This window comes from Psammomys obesus, unplaced genomic scaffold (genome assembly GCF_907164565.1).
Source record: "Psammomys obesus unplaced genomic scaffold, mPsaObe1.curated_primary_1811, whole genome shotgun sequence".
Classification (NCBI taxonomy): Eukaryota; Metazoa; Chordata; class Mammalia; order Rodentia; family Muridae; genus Psammomys; species Psammomys obesus.
In genome coordinates this window covers 12727683-12739089 of record NW_026594428.1, presented here as the reverse complement: position 1 = coordinate 12739089, position 11407 = coordinate 12727683, and the positions used below count along the sequence as shown (strand labels likewise).

Genomic DNA, 11407 nt, shown 5'->3' with positions numbered 1-11407 from the left:
ACACCTCAATTACAAAGATTCCTAAGCAACTTTCCTTAGTAATATGTTTGTCCATCTACCTTGGCCTACCGGCTTCCACTGCCAACCCTCCATTTTCATGTGACTGACTGCTTGCTACTGTCCATTAGACCCTCACATTATTTGTAATCTCTCTGCTTTAGCAGACACTGACTCCAAATTCCAGCCCTACAGAGATAAGGGCTGCACTGGTCAGCTCTTGAAGCCAGAGGAAGCATATGCTGGGACCACTGATAAGTGATGTCTGTTTACCTTCCCTGCTTAATCTAACTCCTCTGCCTGTCTCACACTGTCTGGCCATCTCTGTAGGAATGGTCCTGACAGGCCAACCTGCTTCTCATAAGGCTTATCAACATCTGCTGGTTAACATCCTATTTGTATGCAAATGAGCCACTTGCTTTTGTTGTTTGTGGTTTTATCACCACCATAAATTGGAGCCCTCATCTCTGGATGCAGAGAGAGTGGAATATAGGGGCTTCTGGAAGTAACTTTGTAGGATACGAAGTGTCATTTCTCAAAGCTAGGGAAATGTCTCCACTGGTAAAGTGATTGCACAATCAAGCAGGAAGAGCCATGTTATTGCATCTCCAGCACCCACCAACGCACACTTTAAAACAAAGCCAGGCAGTGACTCCTGTCTGTATCTTCAGTGCTAGGGAGGACACCAGGGGATCTGTGGGGGCTTGATGGCCAGCTAGCCTAGCCAAGTCCATAAGTTCTAAGTTCTGTGGGAGACCCAGTCTCAAAAAGTAAGACAGAAAAGTGATTGAGGAAGACATCTGACATCAGACCCAAGTTTCCATAGCCATGCCACAAATGTAAACGCAATTGCACACATGTGTAAGCTCACGGAGAGAGAGACAGAGACAGAGAAACAGAGAGAGAAAAAAATGGTCAAACGGATAGACAGACAGACAGAAATAAGCTCAGATAGGTGTATGTTTCTCCAAACACCATTTTAAAATGGAGATTGGTACAAGTGAGTTGGTTTAGACAGTAGACACTTGCAATTAAATCAATCCCAGGAACCCACACAGTGGGGAAAGAACTAACTCCCAATAGTTGTCATCTGACCTCCACACAAACACTATAGTATGTGCATGACCACATAGATAAACACACACACGCACATGCACACACACACACTTAAAAAGTACAGTCTTTCTGAGACATGGTGGTGAGTGCAGCGGGGCTCTGTTCAGTCTGCTCCCATCCTGACTCACCGCTGTTGACTTTTGCTGAGGAGCACATCTGTCAGGAAGCTGCGCCTCAGCCATGGATTTTAAAGATAACAGAAAGATGCCCATGGAACCCAAAGTTACAATTCACAAAGATTTGAATCACACTCACCAGTTGCATCGTGAAGTCACTGGAGAAAGAGTGTGCCATTTGATCAGAGGCTTAAAGGAAAAGAATCTGGTACATCTAAACAAACTAAGCAAAAGAGAGGACCCTAACTAAAATGTTCAATCCCCATCCTGAAAGGCAAAGAGGATGTACATCAGAAGAAAATGAAAATAGGAAACAACCTCGGAACCCGCTACAGAGGGCCTCTGAAAACCAGAAGAAAACAGGAAACAACCTTGAAACCTGCCACAGAGGGCCTCTGAAAGCTTCTGCAGTATAGACTGTCAAAGCAGATGCTGAGCCTGATGGCCAACTGATGGGCAGAGTGAATGGAATTTTATGTAAGAAGTGGGAAATAGTAAGAGCTGGAGGGAACGGGAACTCCACAAGCAGAGCAACAGAACAAGATAATTTGAACACAGGGAACTTCCCAGAGACTCATACTCCAACCAAGGACTATTTGTGGAGATGACCTGGAACCCCTGCACAGGTGTAGCCCATGGCAGTTCAGTGTCCAAGTGGGTTCCATAGTAATGGGAAGAGGGACTGCCTCTGACATAATCTGATTGGCCTGCTCGTTGATCACTTCCCCCTGAGGGGGGAGCAGCCTTACCAGGCCACAGTAGAGGACAATGCAGCCACTTTTGATGAGAACTGATAGACTAAGATCAGAAAGAAGGAGAGGAGGACCTCCCCTATCAGTGGACTTGGGGAGTGGCATGCATGCAGAAAGGGGAGGGAGGGTGGGATCGGCAGGGGAGGAGGGAGGGGCTCATGGGGGGATACAAAATAAATAAAGTGTAAAAAAAAAAAAGAAAAAAAAAAGGAAAAGAATCTGAAAGTGAAAGGACCACTACTCATGCCTACCAAGATACTGAGAATCACTCCAAGAAAATGTTCCAAACCATGGGCTCATTTCCAAATGAGAATCCACAAGCAGCTCATTGACTTACACAGCCTTTCAGAAATTGGTAAGCAGATTACTTCCATCAATACTGAGCCAGGAGTGGAGGTTTAAGTCACCGTTGCAGATGCCTAAGTCAACTATTTTAATAAATTGACTTAATCAGTTATTAAATAAAAATTAAAAGTACAAAAATATAAAAAAATTTTTTCGTGTGTGTGTGTGTGTGTGTGCATACTTACATGATCTTTGGATCAAATTCAAATCAACAGGCTTGGTGGCTAGCATCTTTATCTGCTAAGCCATCTTGAGAGGCTAAAACTAAAAAAGTTTTGAGTGAAGATTGTGCTTGAATCAAAATAAGATTAGTATATTGATCAATTACTTTTCAATAACAGCTATTATAAATAAATCATGTGTCAATTATTGACCATTTTTATTTGAACAATAGCATTCTGTTATTACTGAAAAGCACAAATAATGTCACAAAAAAGCAAACAAATAATTTAACATTACAAAGTTTGAGTGGAAACATTATACATCAAAATGAAGAATAAAGCACTAGATTAATTTCCAAAGTGGTTGTACAAGTTTACATTCCCACCAGCAGTGGAGGAGGGTTCCCCTTTCTCCACAGCCTCTCCAGCATGTGTTGTCACTGGAGTTTTTTATCTTAGCCATTCTGATGGGTGTAAGGCAGAATCTCAGGACTGTTTTGATTTGCATTTCCCTGATGACTAAGGATGTTGAATATTTCTTCAAGTGTTTCTCTGCCATTCAGTATTCCTCTATTGAGAATTCTCTGTTTAGCTCTGTATCCCAATTTTTAATTGGATTACTTGGTTTGTTGTGGATTAACTTCTTAAGTTCTTTGTATATTCTGGATATTAGCTCTCTGGGGAGGTGCAGCCTTGCCAGACCACAGAGGTAGACAATGCAGCCTCCTGATGAGTCCTGATAAGCTAGGGTCAGATGGAAGGGGAGGAGGTCCTCTCCTACCAGTGGACTAAAGGAGGAGCAAATGGGGAGAAGCGGGAGGGAGGGTGGGACTGGGAGGGGATGAAGGAGGAGGCCACAGCTGGGATTCAAAGTGAATAAATTGTAATAAATAATAATAATTTTAAAAAGAATAAAAAAATGAAGACTAAAAGAAATCACCTTATTTGAAAATGAAGACATGAGTAAAAAATCACTATTGCTTCATGAAAATCAAGTCATTGTAAAACTCCCACCCAAGGAATGACAAATTAATGCAGATGTAGCTTCCAGCAATAGACACAAGAGGCACTCCAATACTGGAAGAGATCAGGCATGCGCAGCAGCTGCAGAGTGCTTGCATGGCAGGTGGGGGGGGATGGAAGCTGATGACCTTCCAGACTACATTAAGTCACAGCAAATATGAATTTTTGTCATCAGACTCTGATACTGCTTCCCTGAAACATCTTTGTGCTATTTTCTTAAAATAATAATTAAAAAACAGTTGGCGTCAGCAAAAATGTCAATGTGAAATGACAGCTACACAGGCAATGAGGAGTCTGGGGCCTGGGTGACACAAGAGCAACCGACTCAAAGCTCTCTCCTTTCTGACTTGCTCTTCTCAAAAACCTTTGTGGGTGCTTAGCACCAGAGGCTGCAATCGCTCCCAAGTCAGAAACGTAGAGCAGTCAAGGCCAACATGCCATGCCCCTAGTGAGAAAATCCCCCACATAGAGACACACCACGCGTCAGGCCCAGTGTCAAGCAGGCTCCTGGGGAAAACCTGGCTTTGGTGTCATCAGAACTCCTGCTGCAAGCTTCAGAGGGTAATGAAAAAGCAGAAAGAGGAACCTGGCAGCATTTCTGTTTCCTCTCTTCCTCCAAGCCCATACATCCTGGCACAGCGCTTTTAATGCCAACCTCCTCAATCCTCAAATTAGTAACACTCCATGGACAGGTACAAGCTGTTTGTTATCAAAAACCTGGGGAATGGCACCATCTCAGAACCCTATCTGGAACAAGTGCAGTCCTCACTGAATCCCAGTGGCTTGAACGCCACCCCAGGCTGCCAAACTCAGAAAGGAGAACCAGACTTTGAGTGGAACAGACCTCAGACCTGGAATAATGAGCAGCGCGCCCAGGTTAAAGCCACAGAGGGGGAGAAAGTACAAGACAGGGAGATGCTGCTTTCCCACAGTCTGGCTTCCGCCTGACGTGTCAAATATCCAGTAATTGAGTCACCAGCTAGCCATACAGGGCACTTGGGCAGAGGGGCTTGCAGGGTGCCCCTAAGGAACCCTGTGCATCCTGCTCCAATTTAAACCTGGACTTCTTCCCCACACCCCCTCAGCTTACTCAGTTCCTATTCTTCGGTCGTCCTCTGAGTTGCTTATCCCTTGAAAGCTCTAACAGCGGCTGGTGTCGGAATGTGGCTTCAGGGGCAACACCATGTTTAATTGCTTCATGCATGGATGGCAGTTTATGAGGCCTTCACTCTGTACTTAACAGTGTCACCACTGATGGACTTTCGCTGCTGGAAAGCATGCCCTGGTCTCCGGCACACTGTTTTATAACCGATGGGATACGATGCCCTCTCGTTTTGGTGAATTGTATCTGGCCTTTCCAGCCCAGTGGTCATTAGTGTTTTTCTCATCCAATGGGCAGAGTCAAAGCAATGCAGCTCTCATTAGCTCCTGCTCAATTAAGAATAATGCTCATCTCTCCAGTGGCGCAAGCACTGCTACCAGTGTGCTCAGACACGGTTTGAATTGCAGTAGGAAGGAGTGAGGAGGTTGTGCAAGGCACTTCCTCTGCTGCCGTTCCCAGCCTGAAAGTACCAGACCTCTGCTAGTTCCTCCAGGCCCTCCCATCCCACCCACCTCCTGATGAGCAAGGATACTAAATGGCTTTGCTGCATGTCTCCAAGTACCAGTAAGTGCCCTAGATGATATACATACATTAGCTCATGTGGTCAAGGTGACATATGTATGACCTCCAGGAGCACCTAGGAGCTTGACTCTTGCGGAAAGCACAAAGAGGAAACCTAGCCTGTTGTGCTTAAACTAGATCCAACTAGCAACAATGTCAAGCTCTGGGGTCAATTTTTCCTTGGGTGATTCTCTTCCCTTGCCCCTGTTGTTGCTTTCCTCGTCCCCATTCCCTTGCTTCAGACTGTCCCTAGGCAGCTGACTTGTAGAAGCTGGTGAGTGGTCACCTGGGACACGAGGGAAAACAAGTCAAAATAAAACTTCACAACTCCAGGTAATGTCATGGTCATACATCTGGAGTAAATCGGAGTTGGAGATAACCAACTCTAGCTGTGTTAACAAGCACAGTGCTAGGAGGACACTTGGCTAATATATTAAAACCTTAATTGAGGCTTTCTACTGTTAGGAATTTATCCTGAAGAATGGAACCGAGAAGATGGTTTAGTTGGTAAATTGCTGGCCAAATAAACAAACCTAAATTTGGATCCCCAGCACCCATGTAAGAAGCTAAGCATGACAGTGACTGCCTGTATCTCCAGCACTGAAAAGGCTGAGACAGGAAGACCGTTGGGACTTGCTGTTGAGCTTGTCTGGTCAAACTGATGAGGTCCAGATTCAGTGAGAGACCTTGTCTCAGGAAATGAGTTGAACAGTAATTGAGGATGATACCCACGATCAACCATGCACCTGCATATAAACTTAAACAAATGTGTGTGTACAACACACACAAACAAGTGTGCACACAAAGTAATGAATGAAAAATAAGTGTGTGTCTGGGGATATTTGTTTCTTTATTATCTTACTAGCATAATAGTGTACAGTCCAGATGGAGAACTGGCTAACTAAATTACACTATATTTGCACAATAGAATACTGTATAGCTATAAAATAAGGCTAGCATGTTCAAGGTCCTGGACTCAATTTCTGGCAGTACTCAGACAAAAATATTGTATTAGTTATTTTTCTGTTGCTATGATAAAACACCATGGGCAAGCCAATTTATAGGAGTCTGTTTAGGCTTTTGGTACCAGAGGATGTCGTGGTTTCTTTTTGTTTTGTTCTGCTTTTTAAGTCTATGATGGTAGAACAAAGGCATGGCAGTAGTGGCAGAGAATTGAGGGTTCCATCCTAAACTGCAAGCATGAAAGCAGAGAGATCAAACTGAAAATACTTTGAGTCTTTAAGCTCTCAAAGCCTACCCCAGGTGATGTACCTTCTTCAAACAAGCACACCTCCTGAGCCTACCAAGAGCATCAATGGGGGCATCTCATTCAAACAACCACATAATGTAATAAGAATAGTTCCATTTGAAATCTCAATTAAAAATATCTACCTTATTTGTTAAGCAAGACTAGTAGCCTATAACTGTGGTTTGTAAAAGTATTTACTTTCTGTGGCTCTGCCATCACAGACTTCTGACCATCTGACCAGAGCTGTTGCCTCTGGGAAACAATGTCAGGTGGCTTGCAGTCGGTGTTGAGAGGGATATTTACTTTTACACTGTGCCTTTTTGGAACTTTTGCATTTATGGCACAAGAATGAATCATTGACAAGAAAGAAAAAGACTCTAAATCACATAGAACAAACTCTCGATGCCTGCGCAGGTGTTTGAGATGTTTATGGTTTGTGAAAAGGAAAGAGATAGAAAGATACGCAGCAATTGATGCCACACTGATCCAGTCCCCATGCAGACTGTTGTCATTTGTCGGGGAGACAGTGTGGCCCTGCCCATGCCGACCACATCCCCTGGCAGGGCCCTGACCCTTTCCTTGCCATGTGGCACATATTCCTGTGCTTGTTTCTGGGAAAGAGTGTTTGCACCAGATGGACTCTTAATTGCCGAAGGCAGTCACTTCCGTTATGTGCAGAGTTCCTAAGATCCCAGGGGCTTTTCTGGATACTGCTTTGCCTCCTATATTGCCTCCCCCACAAGCTGTGTCCCTGTTATGGCTGATCTTATGTGTCACTCTGGTTAAGTTATAGCTCAGATACGTGGCTAAATATGTCTAGATGTTTTTGCGAAAGCACTGTTGAGATTAAATTGACATTTATTTCACTAGACTTTAAGTCAAGTAGATCCCTCTTTCCCAGAATTCAATCAGTTGAAGGCCTTAAGAGAATAAGGCTGAGATCCCCAGAGCAAGAACACTGCCTTCAGACCAGGATCTTTACAGCAACCTTTCCTGGCTCTCCACCCTTCTGGCCTCTTCAGCAGAGTTCAGACTCTCTGGGCACAACTGCACAAATCATTTTCTTTAAAATAGTTCTCTCTTGAGAAGAGTGCAGGGTAGTTTTATTGCTTCTGCTTCTATTTCTCTGGAGAATCCCTGACAAATACCCTGTCCATAGGGATGGATTCTTCTATCACCCGTCATTCATCATACATCATCCTGTGTGTAGCCTCTGCTGGCCTCTTATTTGCTAGCCCCTGTATATTCAGCCCTGCTGGCTAGGTCACTGTGAGTCAGCACAACTGTCTGTTATGGATGTATTCTGATATCCAACAGCATACCTAAACCAGAAACAAATACCCCATAAGGAGGAAGTCAGACTTTTAATGACAGCTGTCACGTTAGTGAGTGCTGGGCTTGGTCCATGTACAGGCCAGCCTCCAGAGCAGCAGGAAGAGCGCAAAGAGAAAGAAGACCAAAAGGTGAAGACAGCTCTGGAACTTGCTCTCAACTAAGAACAGGTTATTTTATAGGCTTCTTCCCAGGCTGCCACCTGAAGAACTGCCAGGAGCAGTTCATTGTTCTGAAGGAATACACTGTGGTCAAATGTCCGCAATCCCAGGCTTGCTTAGCCTACACCATCTCAAGACAAAGGTCAGAAATTACCATTTGAGGTAAGATACATTCACATTTTTAAAAAGCATAAAGAAAATTTGTCCCTTGCTTATAACTTCAAGTGTCTGTTGAATTTTATCACCCATTAACTCTCAACTCAGATTAAAACACCATTCCTTAAAATCATATTGAATTTTGTTTGGAATTTGCTACTGGCTCCACAAATGAGTTCTGAAATTATTTTCTATATTTAAAGGGTTACTAGATAAATTTGCTTTTGACAAGTTGCCCTGAATTTTAGTTGAATAAAGAATCAATTGACTTAGCTTTCTGATCAATGAGACTATTATGATGAGTTCCCAACACTAACAATTCTGTCCTGTGGGAATATTGATGTAGAAGCATGTCAGACAGAGATTTTATTTCACTTCCTGTTTTTACTGCTCTGCCTGCAGCTGTCAACCAGGACCATAGACACGCTCCCCTGGGAGCGGGGAGGCGGAAGAGTGTGAGGCCTTCAGGGTCAGCCTTGAAAGCGGGAAACACTCAGCTCTGACCTGGTCTATTAAAATCAATACGGCATGGCGCAGAGAGAGGAAGCAGATGGCAGAGTATAGCTGCATCAATATTTTCTTTATTCTGTAATCTATATTAAATTCTGTTAAGAAATAAGTGAATTAAATTGACCATGAGAGATACAAAAAAAAGAGAGAGAGTGTGATGAATCATTTCACAAATGCATTGTAATCAACATTCTGGGTTTTACACGAGAGGCTTCTTTTCCTTTGAATGAAGTTATCTCCTTTTTGTTCTGGGTTATGTGATAAATGTACAAAATGAGGCACGTGGAAGAGAAGCACAGCTTGCCTTCCGCCCACCAATGATGCCATCATTATCATTTCAGCATACTTAATTGAAAAGATCCTTGTGTGTTTTACCTGATTACAAATTATGCTTTTTCCAATTAGCACCAAAGTAAAACAGTATCCTGTTTTATTATAGCTTTTCTTCTTTTCCTGTGCAAGGTGTTTGCATCCTAGTGTGAAGTGAAGCCTTTTCTGGCACCACAGACCTGGTCAGCAGTAGGGTTGGCATTCTATTAATCGACTGAGCTTAATGCCCATGCATGGACTTTCTGCTACGCCCAACTACCTTAAAAGAGCTGTTGCTTTTGACCAATACATCATCTTTGAGGAACCTATGTGGGATCCCAAATATGTGAAATGATCTGAGAGCATGCTGCAATGTCAAAATCAGGAATTTGTTAAAAACTAGAGAAGTCATTAAAAAAAAAAAAAAACCAAACAGCTACCTTAAACAAAATTCCATTAGGAAAATGACACTATATGACCATCTTTTAAAAAAAAAAATGATAATCACACTTTTTGAAAAAAAAAATAAAATAAAAAGATCGATGTGCCCACAATGGTACTTGTAAAGAAGACTTACTTATAAGAACATCATCTCATTACCATGGAATTAGGTAAGCATGTAAAAGCCAGAATTGGCTTTCCCTTCCTGCATTAACTAGACTTCAATGGAGCCAAATTACTAATGAAGCCTTTATTGTAAAAGAAAAATTAACTCATTCAGAATCAGGGGGTGCGATAAGAAAAGTGTGGCTTATACCCTTAATGAAACACGGGGTGGAGACAATCTTGGCAGTGAATGTTCACAGGATGCTGTAAAGGGCAGAGCACTGGGCCCTACCCATTTGATTATCAGTCGTGTTCAGAGTAGGGAAAACAGACTTCATGAGATCTCAGAGGTACACAGCATGAGAACCTTAATCACTTCAAGGCTCTTTTTGTTTGCTGTAGAAAATACAAACGGATAACAAAGTTTAAAAAAAAAAAAAAAAAAAGACCTGAAGATACCTGATAAGCTAGGGTCAGATGGAATGGGAGGAGGACCTCCCTAGCAGTGGACTTGGAAAGGACAGGGAGGAGATGAGGGAGGGAGGGTGGGAATGGGAGGGAAGGGGCGATGGCTGGGATACAAAGTAAATAAACTGTGATTAATATAAAAAATAAAAATTAATTAAAAAAAGGAAAAAAAAAAGGATCACCAACATCTAGGATACAGGACCTAAAAGGTATAAAAGCTGGATTCTTCAATAAATTCAAAAACCATAGAAACAATTGAAGAGAGGAGAGACATTGTATATTAAGCAGTTAAGCTATGATAACCACATAGTTTGTGGGATTTTATTGTTTAGCATTTGATTGTGCTGACTGTTGCATTGAGAAAGTTAGATACACTTGAAGATGAACTATTACACTATTTTAGACACTATTACTTCTGATACCCATGTGATTATATATGTGTATACACATACATATATGTCAATCTTGCTGCTTAATATCATACAAAGTATGAAGGAAGTTCCATGGCGTTTGGTATTGGCTTCAAATGCTCCAAGAAGAAAGAATGTGTAACTCTGTGCCTGTGTGTCTGTGCGATAGAGGAGAAATGAGGCAGGAATTAATAAATGAAGAAAGCTGCAAAAAGTTATGGTTTAAGGTGAGCAATAGGCACATAAAGACTTATTGTACCATTTTCTCTACCTTTCTATGTTTGGAATTTACAGTTTTAAAAAGTAACATCAAGAATGATACTTAAAATGATACCACTGGGCACTGGTGGCACACGCCTTTAACCCCAGCACTAGGAAGTCAGAGACAGGTGGATCTCCGTGAGTTCAAGGCCAGCCTGGTCTACAAAGCAAGTTCCAGTATAGCCAGAGCTACACAGAGAAATCCTGTCTTGAAAAAATAAACCCAAAACAAAACATAAAAAGATATTAAAGTACAGATAAATGAAATTCTACATATGACCAAAACTGGAAGGCATGGGATAAATAACTGAAAGAATACCTATCAGAAACCCCTGCTCCATTTGCTACGTACTGATCTCTTATCTATATTTGAAGTGGAACCACTCTAGGCATTATTCAATTAGTTTTGAAATTGATGATTAATTAAAAGATTAAACACATTCCACATTCTTTTGGAACTTAACACTATCACCAATTTAAGTAAGAATATCAAAATTCTCAATCTCAGATAGGAATTTTGAAACTCAAAAGGTTTATGTTATGCTCAGTGAACACATCTTTCTTGTTGCAAAAAAAAAAAAAAAGTAATTTGGAGAAGGAATGAGGACATAAATTATGCAGATCAATGTCTTTGGTCCTGTTTAAAGGCTAACATGACGATTTGGGCTTTCAAAATCTGCCACTGTGGATCACAAAGCAAAGCCGACTTAAACATGAGTGTGGGACAAACAAATTTATGAGGTACTTCTTTTTCAAGAATGCAGTTAACCAAGCTAATAGCTTGCAGGGGTTAAAAATTAAGTTCATTTACCTGACACATTCCATGCAATGA

General features: G+C 41.9%; 1 pseudogene; it reads left to right on the top strand.

Annotated features, from left to right (window-relative positions):
• Window positions 1-1293: 1293 nt before the first annotated feature.
• On the top strand, window positions 1294-2404 carry LOC129685489 (40S ribosomal protein S20-like; annotated as a pseudogene).
• The last annotated feature ends 9003 nt before the right edge of the window (window positions 2405-11407 follow it).